At 44.0% G+C, this 14149-nt stretch overlaps 1 protein-coding gene across 2 annotated transcripts in view; it reads right to left on the reverse strand.

The window, feature by feature from the left end:
- FRMD4A (FERM domain containing 4A) overlaps window positions 1–14149 on the reverse strand; it is a 359132-nt gene that overhangs the window by 275416 nt on the left and 69567 nt on the right. The window lies entirely within an intron of this gene.

The raw sequence follows: 14149 nt of genomic DNA on the forward strand, positions 1-14149 counted from the left end.
GCTGCCCATCACTGTGCCGAAGGTCAGCTCTCCCTGGGGCCACCTCACTTCCTAACACAGGCACAAAAAGGAAACCCCTTCCTCAGCCCAGAGGTTGACCTTCCACATACCAGTACCCAACTGCTGTCCAAAAGCAAAATAAAAACCCTGTTACACCACCAGAACTAGATTTTTAGCGTTAGAAAAACCACTGTCAGGCTGGTTGGAGCATATTACAGGTGGAAATTTCTAATGCCCTTTAATGTCAACTCTTAGGCCCCAAAGCTACAAGCTCAGGGACAGTCACTGTCTGATTCAGGCACTGAGCTGGGTCTGGTTAAACTCCTGAAAATACCACGTTCTCTGGATGATGATGGGGATTCACCTCATTTAGCTTTCACCATCTAAAACTCTGCCTTCTGGTCCAAGCCAGCCACTGAGGTTCCTGCAAAACCAAAAAGAGAGACCAATTCCTTCTCAAAGTAATTGGCTGCTCAGACCAGGGACCCTCTCTGACCCCATGTATTCCTCATGCTCAGCCCAGGCTCCTGGAGGCTACACTGAGAGGGAGAAGATGCAAAGGAAAACGTTCATGGTGGTGTCACGGTTGCTTTATGGCATCCCAGGGTGGAAAGTCTGGGATGAACCCAGAGACAAACAAAACTCCTGCTCTTTAAGCCCCAGCAGAAGCGCTCCCAGACAGTGATACATGTGAGGGTGTTCAACCCCACACATCCCTTTTCCTCTCTATCTCTTCCAGTCCTTTTGACCATGTAGATATTGTAGTTTTAGGCCATTTTCCTTATTATTCTTTATGGGGTAAAAACAGGGAGGGGAGGTACCCCCTACAGTGATTAATATTAATTTCAAAGATAATTAACTGTTCTCAGCCAAATTCAGGTTCTTATCAAATGTGAACAAATCTGATCATATTATACTGAAGGCAGAGATAAGTTTTCCATAGCTAAAGAGACTGTAGAATGCTGGCAGGCCATCCATTTCTTGCTGGTTGTATATAAATATGTTTTGCTACTGGTATTTACAAGGCTTTAATAAGACTTTGAATAAATGGCAGCAGGAATTCCAGGTTCCAGTAAGACAAGGCCACTGTGATTTTTCTGCTGTACAGCATTGTGCCAGACTCTGATGAGAGGTTTACAAGTCTGTGCATCTTGTCCAAATCATCAGGGGAATTTGACTGTCCAAAGCCTCAAGAGGAATGTAAAGAGAGAGGCGCTTTTGGGTATTTTGGAGATGTCAGGCCAGGTAGTCAAGATTTAATGCAGTATGATAATGTAGATGATGAAGCCATGGCAGCATATGAACACCCAGTTCTCTTAAAGATCAGCTCTGGTTTGAACTAGGCTAAACCACAGGGCCTCATGACCTTCCCTTATGTTATCTGTTTACAAGCAAAAAAAAAAAAAAAAAGCATTTCTTCTAAAGTCCAAAAGAGTAATTCAATCTGGGACCAGAAAAGCAAGCTGGGGCCTTTCCGGTTCAGCAGCACTCAAAGCCTCTCTGATCTGAATGGATTGGGAATTGTGCTGATACTGCATGAGTCAGAGCAGAGCCCAGCTCAGCAGGATGAGCAGGAATGGGAAAGAGTATGGTGCTGTTTGAGCAGCACCCGTGGCTGTGAGCCAGCAGTGAGTCTGCCTATCCACGGAGTGCAGGCTGTGACCCCCAGCTGCATCCCAAAGATGCTCTGGGTCCCTGGGTCAGTTCTCAGCTCCTGCATGGCATTGCTGTGAGCCACAGCTGAAGTGGTGTGTGTGACAGGAAGGTCTGTTCACACCCACCTTCACCAGTGGGACCTGGGGACCCAAGTGATTCTACCTGTGAGTAGTTTTGTCTTGGCTCTTTGGAAAGCCTGGCAATTTCCAGTAAGAGCTGGAACATCAGTGGATGGATGGGTATTGTGCACCACATCGTCCTCCTCTCAAACTCCTGGCACCAGGTCAGATTAGAGCTGTGCTAGCATCTAGGCAGATCCTCTCCTTTAGCCTGGGCAGCCACCAACCCGCCCTTCTTGTGCTACAGGAGCAGGATGAACACTCTTGCTGTGCTTCAGACTGTTTGCACCCCCTCCTTCACATTCAGAGCAGTAATTTTACAGCTGTGGGAGCCAGAGAAGTTTATCTTCACTTTAAAATGAGAGCTTTAGTTGCTGTAGCCAGGGGAGCAATGCCCCATCAGTGTGTGCCATGGTCTGACACCTCGTTCCTCTGCATAGCTCACAGTAATGCTCAAATTACTGCAGACTTGTTCCACAGCCTCTGCTCCTGCGATTTCAGATCAAAGGCACTGAAAAGGCAAAAGGAGCATGTGAACACTTGCATCCTCATTCTTTTTCTGGAGAAGGGAGCAGCATTTGACTCAGATCCTGGGCAGCTACACCCAGCGTATCTCAGGTTCTCCATCTGCAGAAGGAGGGACCAACTTGTCTGGTTTGCACAGGTATTGCAGAGGTTCATCCTGTCTTGGATTCAAACCACCATATCCTAAAAGATGGGAATATAATCACTCTTGACTAATTACACTTAGCTAATCATGGGAGTAAGAAACCTTGCAACCCCCTCATAGACTGTCATAATTTAAATGTCTTCTGGACTCTAGACAGCAGACCAAAGCAGATGTCTGTCTAGCTGGAACCTGGTATGTCCTACCTGGATTCAGCCTTGGAGCTCAGTCTCTTTCTAGGCTCTGCTGACTACATGGACAGAGCTCCATGGACCAGAAGGAGAGCAGAGATGTCTCTTGATATTTAGCCATGTAGATGTAAATGGCTGAATTTAGCTGCCTGACTCTGGAGCTGAATCTTGCCCTGTGTGCCCAGTAGTAGGAAAAATGGCCCAAAAAATCCTTATGTTCACTGTCAGACTACTGGCTGAGGGTCCTTGAAACAGCAGAACTCAGTGGTATGTATTTGAGCCCTCAGTTTTCCTCTTGTTCACCCTTTGCAGGTGCATCCAAGCTGGGATAAAATTCTGTAAGCTGATCACTTCCTAACCTTTGGGGTGGGGATGCCAACACAGAGCCAAGTTGTGCTGCCTGTAGAAGCCCTGAAAAACGGAGGCAATTTGGATTTGGACCAAATCTCCACTGCTCTGTGATGAAAAAAGCTGCCATCTCCTCCTGCCTTCCGCCCCCAGACCTGCCTGTGACAGGGACAATGGATGCAGCCTACCCTGCACGTGTGCCCCTGGCTGACCTCGCCACTGGTCATTTCATTCATCTAACAAAAGGTAGCATCGCGGTGTTGCCATGGCAACGCCCCGCCAGCTGAATGGCTATAGCATCCTGTAAGGGAGGGGAAAACATCCCAGTCACACACCAGGGCTGTGCTGAAACGTATCTTATATTTAGAACAGGCGGTGCGGGGAATACTAATGAATATTTAACACTCGGAGTGCCTTTCATGCTTGGGTTTTTTTTTATTTTTGTTGCATGCTTCCCATAAGCACAACATTTGCTTTCAAATGGTATGAATATTATTGCTACTGTGCTTCTCTCATCACTGCTTCTCCAGGTTTCCCTTGCTTTTCATGAAAGGAAACTTTTCATGGGGTACCTAAAAATGGGAAAGATTTGCTTGCACTCTGCGGGAAACAGTCCCTTTTAGAGCTTTTTTCCTGCCCCCCCCCCGCCCCCAATAAAAATATCTGCTTTCAACAATTAATTCTCTGTGCTGCAGAAAATAAATGAATTAATCAATCTAACCTTCTTTCATTCATTCAGGAAAAACACACACCTAAAAATGTCCTGAAATTCCTTTCTTTCCTTTTTCCCAAAATGGTGAGCAGTGAAAAAAAGGGGTGTAACCACCCAAAAGCCCAAACTATGAATAATTTTATGTGCCTTTTTATATGATACATTTAAAAAAAAGGCAAAGGTGGTGGACATGGTGGTGAGTCCCACCTGCTACTGCCCAGACTGTGCAGGCAGATTTGGCGCCTCCTGGTGATAAGCAAGCTGGGTTTTTTGAGGACGGCAAAGGGAAGTGAGAACAGCACTGGCTGGGGTGGGATGGGGAAGAGGTGCCCACCCATGTGGGTGCAGCTCACAGCACTGCCAGCCTGGGGACTCCCATCTCCAAGAGGTGCCAGGAGGATGCAGCCTGGCACTGACTGTGGGTTGTGCTGATGGCTAGGTGCATTCTCTCTGGGATAGCACTTCCTCTTCAGCCTCCTCTTTAGTTACAGGTGAAGTTATAAAAAAGGTTAAAAAATGTGATGTATCTGATCTCACTTTGAAGGAATCTCCTGGCATATATAAAGCTTTGTTCTCTGAAAGGCCAGAATCTCGGCAATGATTTTAAGAGTGAGATGTGCTCTTTTTACTAGCCAGTGGCAAGGCTCTGGGCTCTTTTTTGAGCTTAGCCACCCGGCAAAAGCTGCTGGGATCCCAAAAGCTGATCTGTGTGCTTCCTGCTTGGTACCACGCCAAGGCACCAAGGATAGAGGCGCAATTCAGCTGGCAGCTTTGTCGGTGATGTGAGGGGAGGAACAGTGCTGTACTGGGTGTGTTGCTTTGGCAGCACTGAGAAACTGGATCTGTGTTTGTTTGTTGCTGGTTGTAGGGCGTATTTTCAATGTAGAAAGGTTTTCCTCTCCAAGGTTGCCAATGCAGTCCTTTGAGATCTGCTCTGTGTGTACAGAGGGTGAGGGACTTGCCTCTGAGGATGCAAGACCCCTGCTCTTCGCAAGCTGTTCCACTGATGCAGCATTTGCATGAGTAAGTGGTTTCAAAATCATTTGCCACTTACCCTTGTACAGCACCAATTCTAGTAAGGGCTAGAAACACCAGTTATTTTACTGGACTTCATCTTTAAGGCTCTAATGACCTCCTTTTTTCCAGAACAGGCTTTTTCCACAAAAGCAAAAGCAGTATGATGAATATTAAAGTCTCAGGGTATTAATAAGGCTGATTTAGCTGCCTTCCAGATTTGGAAGGCAGACACAAAAAAGTCTTATCTGAGGACCATAGGTCATTGTACAAATCTGAGAAAGACTCTGGCTTACAGCAAAGCCAGTTCAGCATCCTGCCCTGCTTAGCAGGACCATCAGGGTCTGTCCATCCTCCTCCAGTAACTGAAAGGCATTTATCTCTACAACACATAATGATCTCAGCCATTGTTATGACAATTCCTGTTAAGCCAGTGTGGCAGTTTAGGAAGGAAAATCTGCCTCCCTATCACACAAATAAACCACCCCAGCAGAGATGCGGACTGCTGTGTTTGAATAAGCAGATTCCCAGGATCAGGCTCTGCCTTGGTGGCTTGGGCAAGGCTCTTGCTAGCTTTTTTCTTGCCTCTATCCTGGCTCACTGGGAAGATCTAGAGATGAAAAATGGGAGTTGTAGAGATAGGGCTTACAGACTCAAATTGAGAATTGCTGTGCAAAATCTCTGCCCCAGCAGAGAAAATGGCCTCTGGCTGTCCTGGCTCCCAGCAGGTACCATCACGAGGCTGAGCATCCTTCTCAGTCTTCTGACAAAATATGTGCTAGAAATATGAAGGGACTTCTTTCCCTAAATAGCAACTGAGCTATATTTTCCTTTTGCTGCTAGGTATATTTGCTGTTCTGGACGTTAACAGTCAAAACACACACAAAGCCTTTCACTAGAGCATTAGGTCTATGTATGCAGTTTCAACAGTCAGATGATTTATTCATCCACTTCAGGAACCATTCAAACAGGGCACGATGTGGAAAGCAACAAACACTGAGTGTTTGTGTTTGGTTTGAGAGAAGAAATCAACAGAACAGGATAACAGAAGCTGGTTTTCCAAAATAAAGAACTCCAATCCCATCCCTGTCAATATCTCTGTCAAATTAAACACTATTTCCTAAAGCTACAACTCTGCTAAAGCACAGCTATTATATTCTCAGTTAGAAATCTGATTATAGCCACCTCATGTCTCTAAAAACACAACCTCTGATGCAAGGTGACTCCCAGATACTCTGCAAATGCTCTTAAATGCACTTGATGCTCTATGGACACATCTCTGTGTGGGCTGGAAGAGGAGACCAGCTCTCACAGGGCAGACAAGGCATTAAGTGAGAAATAGCCATTTCTCTGAAGTGTAATGTCATTACAACTGTGCAAATCCTGGATGGTGGTATTTCCACCTGGAGAAGAGGAGAAAAGGAGGGAGTGAACAGAAGGGCTTGGGCTAAAGCAGAACTTGAAGACAGGGTAAGAAAGGGGTTGACAAAGTACAAAATAATAATAATAATAATAATAATAATAATCTGTGGGTGCCCAAAAGGAGTCCTATAAAATACTATTTAATGCAGAGATTCTTTAATCTTTAGAGGCTGGGTTAGTTTTGATGCAAATCAGAACCCCAACTGAAAAGAGCCACCAGAGACCATCTCTTCTCCAAAGTGTATGTGCAGTTTTGATCCCTCCGAGGGTGCAGGATGGGGGAGAATTTTGCAGGTCTCAGGAAATATATCTGTATGTAAAACACTCTGTAGGCAGGAGGATTCCGCGTATGATGGTGTCTGAGGTAGATCCTGCACTCCCCTTATTTCATGGAGTGCTTCACAGGACGTAATCACATGCCAGAGCACAAGACCAAGGGAAACATGTGATACCTTTTTTTCTTCATGATGATCCTACATTTTTTCATTTTAGGTATTTTTATATTAGTTTGTTCATCCCTGATGAATCCCAGTCTCTAGAACCAGAGAACTGTTTGTAAACTCAGAGTCATCACTATCACTTAGATTATCACTTCTGGGGTAGGAGACAGACATCCCTTCCCTTTCATCTCAGCTGGGACTCCTGTCACTCCCCCCGATAAAAACTGGTGTTGATAGCATGTTGCCTTATGTTGTAGCGGATATTTCTAGCTATGCTACGCCCATGGCTGCTTCGGTAGCTGCCTGCGAGCCCCTCCTTGGGTCATTGTCCTCTTTGTGCTCCAAGCCCCCCTGGTGATGTCCTTTGGCCAGCCAGCTATTGGTGACTGTGTGTCCCAGCTGTGATTGTTTCTGACCAAGGTTTCACTGACATTGGAAAGAAGACAAGAGCTAAAGCAAATCAGAGGTCCATTCAGCTCATTCAAACTCTTGGTCCTCTCAAACTTTCATGAAACTCCCAGATTTGGTTCCTTGGGGCAGGGGCTCTAAGTGCCTGCAGAGGTGTTATCCCCTTTTGAGTGCTCCTTTCACCGCATGAACCACAGTCATGTAGATATTCTTTTAAGAGTATTTCTGATCCTAGGTCTCCCTGCTGTCTCGTTTTGCCATCTTTACTGGGCTAATGGGACATTTATGCATCTCCCAGAATGTCAATAAAGATGTAAAATAAAGACGCCAGCACAGCATCCCCAGCAAGGCACAGGAGAGCTCCTACATATAATGAATATATATCATCAGCCTGTTTTCAGCCTAAACAACCATCCCCACTTGCATAAAAACCTCATTTGAATTAATACCTGATGCTGGATTTTATGGCACTTTTGGATGCTGTTAAAACTCAGGGACCCCAGACTTTCTTTATCTGGAAACAACAAGAAAACTCATCAAGACAGGTCAGAGGTGGGATTCATCTCAGCCAACTTCAAATATCTATAGTGTGATACAGCTCCAGTTTAGCTGGTCCATTATAAGTTCTTTATAGTAACTGGAATGAACTGGCACTTCTAAGGCTCAGTTCCCTTGACCTGTGCTAGGAAAAGGTGACATGTGCCCTTACTGCCCAACAAAAATGCATTTTTCTTTGTTTCCTGTGCCACAGTCCTGACAGAAATAAGGATGACAGCATATCATTAAGGTGTCTACTCACTATCCTAACACCCTGATTGCCCATCTGAAATACTTTGCATGCAACAAGAAAAGCAATCACTGTGATGATGGAGCTGAACTTCTATAATGGTGGGTGTTCTACAACATGTGGCAAAAGCCTGAAATCTGCCCAAAACCTTTTTTTGGGATATTTGCAAAGGCCATTATCTTTGCAGAGTTCAATAAATTAAACAATTACCATTCACTAAAGTCTTAGCATCACGTGGATGTAATGACTGCTAGGCACTTAACTTTCCTCCAAATTTTCTGTAAAGTGTTTCCGCACCTGCTTTTCACCTGCTACTGCATTTGTGATGATATGAGCACTTCTTAGTTCTCCTTCCTTCTTTACCTTACTTTGTTTATTTAAAACAATTTAAAAGGCAGCATCGTTGCACAAACACACCGTAAAAGGTCTGGGGAAGGAGTCCATTTAGTCAAGGAAAGAAATCCGTGGGATGGGGCTTGTCTGCTATTGATCCAACGGTGGCCAATGCTTGTATTCTATGAATCCTTACAGGAGTTATATAGGTGTAATCTGAAGCATGTAACAGGTGAAAGTCACCCGCAGCTTCCAGAGGGATGAAGTTCAGCCTTAGGAGGGGAGGATGGAGCTTTGATCACTCCGAAGAGCTGTAGCCAGGGCTGTTACGAGCATTGATCTTCAAAGCATCAGCGCGATCGATGCGGCCGGTGCTGCTGTGGTTATTGATGCTGGGATAGCTAAAAATAAATCCAGCCACATGGTGGGGGCTGTGGCATTTGCCCATGAGCAGTAGCCTGACTTGTACCTCAGGGCTCACATGTGTGGGACAAGAGCAGCTCCACACTTCATGCTCTGGACAGACCCACAGATCCTTGCTGAAGGTTTTGGGCAATGGTGAGGGGCAGTGGGTGCAGAGTGGTGGCTGCTGCCATGTGGAGCATGACTTGTTGTGTGTCTCCATGGGAAGAGGGAACCCACCTTGGGGATGCAAAGGAGGCACCCATGTCTACTCTGTTCTCTGCCTTGTAATCCCTTGAGAGTTTAGGGCAAGTTACCTCTCAAACCCCTATGCACTCGAGTTTACCACTACGAAAGTGGAGACAATCTATACCTCAGAGGAACATTGCATGGATAAGTCAATTAACTGTGAAATCACAGATGAAAGATGCAAAAGAAATGCAAAGGATTAGTTCTGCAGATCAACCGTGCCAGGCACAAATACATTTTTAGATCCTTTTTTTCCCCCTAACTAAAAATCACCAGCAAGCTGCTCCTTATAGTCCTGCTTAACCTGTTAATGGGGCATCCCCACCAGTACCAGCTACATCTGTGGCTGGCTGTGGAAAGGGGGGAGTGAAGCCACCTGTTCTCAACACCCCTACCTGGGCAGCCCAGGTGGAGCCCACTGCTTGGCCCTTGCCTGGCAAATGCTGCAGGTCCAAGGGAACAGCAGCCTCTTCTTGTCTGTGTCATAGACATAGATCTAAAACAGTCAGTCTTCAGAGTCTGTTTGGCTGCCAGAGCTGACTACTACTGAGTTGCTATAGTTTCACCTCAAGGCACCTTTTAATTCCTGCAGGACCTCACACAGATTTGGAAATCTATTAAAGAATGTTTTTATAATTTTAATGCACTTTAAAAACATCCTTAACACCTTGTACTTTTAAAAAAATACAGAATATATATATTTTTTCTCTGAGTATCCTATAGATAATTAAGTGGTCTTCACTTTAAAAGGTCACTTAAAAACATCATTGGATTTATTACCCACTGTTGATAACCATCTGGGAGGTAAAACTGTCTCACCCAAGGAAAACTCATCCTGTAGCACGGCACCTCTAAGCACCAGTGTCAGACATGCAGACTAGGGTTTCAGGGGATGATTTATCTAGCAGTAGCAAGTGAAGGGGCTCCTGTCCTTCCTTATCCTGTGCAAACCCAAATCCATTGCCCAGTGCCCAAAGTCTGTGCGCCCATTCATCTGGGAGATGTTGGATTAGAAAAATAACCCCAAGTAAATGAAAAAAACATGCAAGGAAATAAAAAAGCAAAAGTGAATTAATGAGGTTTATATTATCTGCCCTGTGAAGAGCAGTAAGTTACAGCAGAAAGAGCAAACAGCCACAAGAAGGGGAAAACTTTGATCTGCTGCTGGAGAAAGTCTAATGCAGGTCTCCTGTTTCTGCTTGAGGTGTCATTTTCCAGATCATTGGTGAGAAGTAACTTACTATATTTTGTTCTTTGCTTGGTTGTGGTTTTTTTTAAATCGGTTTTTCTTATGTAGGCAAAGTCCTTAGGCACACTTGGGCTAGCAAAATAATGCTTTTGCTGGTAATCTATTTTGTTAAAAAACTTCAGTAAACTACATTACACAAAGGTCTCTTTTGCCCTGGGCTGCCCAACCCAGAAGGGTTGGGCTGTAGATCAAACCTTTACCAATAAGCCTTTAAGAATGCAGAATAGGCTATTGTGTAGATCAGCAGCTTTCTTGAGTTTCACATAGAAAAGAAAAATGTTTAACAGTCCTTATTGTAGCCTCAGGTATCTAAAGTTTCGGTATTACTTCATCTCAAATACAGGGGTCAGATATTGCATTGGCTAGATGTTGAAAAAGCCCCCAGTGGTTGTGTGCTGAGCACATATTTCATAAATACAGTTGCAGTAAGAAAATAGGAAAATACTTCAAAGTGAACAGCATGCAGACTGGCTTCGTACCTACTTGTCTGTCTTAGTTTGTTGGCCACATTTCCAGCTGATGTGAATAGCCGCCTCTAATCCAAATGACATTAACTTAGGCCTGATGGTGGCATTCCAAGAGCAAATGTACATTCTATCACTATTTCCTTGTCTCACACATTTTGTTAAAACAACGGGAGTGTGATTGTGATCCAGAGAAGAGAATGTCCTCTTTTTTCCTGGTGCTACATTCCTCAGGGCTCTGTCTGGGATCTGCTGGATTTAGAGCAGTGGGACAAAGACTTTCTGGCCCTCAGGTTAGGACTCCCATAGCCAGGCTGGCCGAGCTGGATGTGTGGTGACTTCTCCCTCGCTCTGGTTTAAGTGCAGCCTGTTCTGTTGAGCCACTGGCAACAGTGAAGCCCAGACAACTCTGCAGAAGGGAACTTGCTTTGCGTGCTGTAACTATTGGTAGGAAATGCAAATGTGGACACCTCTGCAAATCTAAACCTCCATCCTCCCTCCTGAACACATTGCTTCCTGGCAAAGCCCTGTTCCCTTTGCTCTCTTCCCCAGGGCTTCCCAGGAGAAAAATATCTGGGCCAAGGCTGTGTATGGCCAACACTTTATCATATCTGAAGATTTAGCATGCTTGGCCCTTTCTGGACAAGCCTTCACAAGGGGTCGGGTTATGAAACACTTCCTTGCACTGAAAGGTGCAAACTTGAGCAGAAATGACAGCGCACCACATGCTGAAATCTTTCAGAGGGATCTGTGTCTCCCACTGCAGTTGCTCTGCCTCCAGGATATCTGCAAGGCTGACACTAATTTTCAGGCATTTCCAGCTTGGTTTTCTAAGCACTTGCTTATAGCATTGAACACTGTTTAGTTTCAGACCAAAGAGTCTTTCACTGGAGCATCCCATCTTCCCAAGGGTTTTGCTCCCCCTCTTTCTCCTGTTGTGTTGTTACTTCAGTCATGCCAGTAGGTGTTCTCTAAAATCATGGCCCCCTCATGTCATGAGGAGGGTTTCTTTACACAAAAAGGGCTTATCAAGACAGGGAAAAAAGTGGCTGATCAACAGTCCAGTGTCTCAAAAAGTTGTTTGCCAGAAGCCAAATGATCAGATACATACATTAACCCTAATTGTGTATCACCTTCACTTGGAAAGCACCTATGGCCCAGCTCTGCGTATTTCAGCTCTTTTCTGTTCTCTTGTCTCCTGTGGATATACAAGGACTGGCTGCAATTATGCGTTAGAGCAAACTGAAAAAGAAAAGCCCGTAGTTCCAAAGAAATACATCATTAGTGTGTGATCATGGCAGAACTTTCATTATTTAAAAGCAACACATTTTTGCCCATAATTTTTGACGATCACATTTAAAAAAAACCAAATTAAAACCTGCATATTTTCCTACATACGGGTATTGTTGGGACTGTCACACCTAATAAGAGTATGAAAAGACAGATGAAAAGCACTGCACTCATTTCTGAGCAGCTGGGAACGGCACTGAGAAAAGCGCAGCAACTGAGATTAAGAGAGAGCCTTCACAGCACAAGATAACCCAGCTGCTTGGAAAATCAAATCTATTGAACATACAGATTTCATGCAACAAAACAATGCCTTGCTGATAAAGGAAAATAACAATGCTCACACAGAGTTCTACAGTCTTCGATTCAGTTTGGAGATAAATGGGCAGTCCTATATTTTTCCTCTTTAGAAAAAGCCAGAGTTAGCTTTCCAATTGTGACTATTCATTGCCTCTTTTTGCCAACTCTGAAAAATCAACTCAGAGGTTTTCATTTGATAATAATATACCCCACAATTTACTGGAAAGGGCACTTGCATGGGGAACTAGGATGTAAAGGTCTCATTCCTCACACTGGCTTTAAGAACCTACTTCACCTCTCCTTCTCCTTCTCCTTCTCCTCAGTCTTCCTATGCTGAAGAGACATCAGTGCCTTTGGGAAATGTTTTGACATGTCTAGAAGAAAAGTGTTATACTACTACCCTATCATTTCTATACTCATAGCTGATTCATGCTAAGTCAGGAATAGTAGGGTCTACAAAGCTGATCAGAAAATGTTTTTCCCTCTGATGTAAGCTGTGTACATCATAAGATTCCACAATTTCCTCTGAAAATTACTATCTGGGCCCAAATGCTTTAGCTTTTTGAGAAAACTGGGTATTTTCTCATGGGAAGTGATGCTTGTTTGATGCTGATCTTTAAATCTTTAACTGAAATCTGCTTTGCCATTGCAAAATGGTTTTATGTGATCAATTTTGATCAGCCGTGGAACAGCAAGCTGCTCTGTTGGGATTTTAAATTTTCGTTGCTATCCAAATGTAACATTGTATCTACTGTGAGGTTTTGGTCCAGGTAGAAAGTGTTGATTGTTCCCACCCATTCTCCATTCTCCTTTCTTGCACTGTGAAAACTGAGCACAAAACCACTTTTCCCACACCAAGACCCAGCCTTCTTTCTCACACTCAAGAAATACACCAAACACTGGACAGGACATTATAAAACCCAGCTCCTTCTTTCCTTCAAGGCACCATATTTCCAGTAACCTTCTAATAACCTCTGAATGTGTATGATATTAATTGAGAAAAGCAATACTTCTGGAGTTTTCATTGGCTATAAAAGAAATATGATAGTCTTAATTCCTCTAAATGAAACCTTTTATTTATGCATGAAAAGATGTTTAATATGTTCCCTCTGATAGCCTTTTGTTATGTGTTTGGCATTGTAATAACTGACTAGTCACTCCTGCTCTGGTTTTTTGTTCTGGCTAGTTTTTTTAATCAATGGCACAATACTTTACCTTTCACCAAATGCCTCTGGTTTCCTTGAGAGCCTTTGTAACAAAATTCATCAAAGCGTTTGCAAAGTCCAGAGAAATCATTGTTGATCAGTTTTCTTTCAAGTCAACTGCTGTATTGGTGCTGAAGACTTCAGACAAGCTGGGGGAAGGATATCATATTCCCCAAAATAGGTTGTTAAAGTTACAACTTGAGTCCCCTGCAAAAAGCTACCAAAGATGCCACAGCTGGAGTTCCTCCTTGCTCCTGCTTAGACCAGCAATAATACATATTATAACTTGTAGCCTTGAAATTACTCTCTTGGGATGAATTCCTAGCACCACAAGCCCTTCTTGAGAGGATATAATTAACAATGTTTTGATTCTCCCTCCCTTCTTCCAGGCAAATCTGGACTCCAGCCCTTACATCTTTGCCTTGGTATCCTCCAACCCTTGTGAAAACTATGTGAGTTTTGGCCTTAATAACAAGCCATGTAAAATCTACATAATTGACCCCTTTTCTGAAAATATTTCAAAGCTTTCTCTTTAATCTTTGAATATGCATGTGCAGAAGGGATGCCCTCATTTCAGAAGACCCCTGTTGCATACAGCAGCCTTCTTGCTGCCATACAGAAAAAACAACCAGGGAGTTGTAAGAAATGGGGGGTTTGCCTCCCAGATGCCCTACTTTTCCTTTCTGTGTGATTTTATGCAAAGGAGCTCTATCTCTTTACTTCTGTGTTAGGCATCTGTGGCATTACTGCTCATAATATGATCCACATATCCATGGGGTCAGTGTTGAGGTCCATGGGTCCATGATGATCTTTGGGGCTTGCATGAATGGTCAGAAATAATTTTGCAGCAGCACCCAGGACAGAAACCTTTCTACGGCTGCCTGCCTGGACAGAGA

Source organism: Corvus kubaryi, unplaced genomic scaffold (assembly GCF_017639235.1).
Source record: "Corvus kubaryi isolate FWS band 111438036 unplaced genomic scaffold, C.kubaryi_AGA036_p1.0 135, whole genome shotgun sequence".
Classification (NCBI taxonomy): Eukaryota; Metazoa; Chordata; class Aves; order Passeriformes; family Corvidae; genus Corvus; species Corvus kubaryi.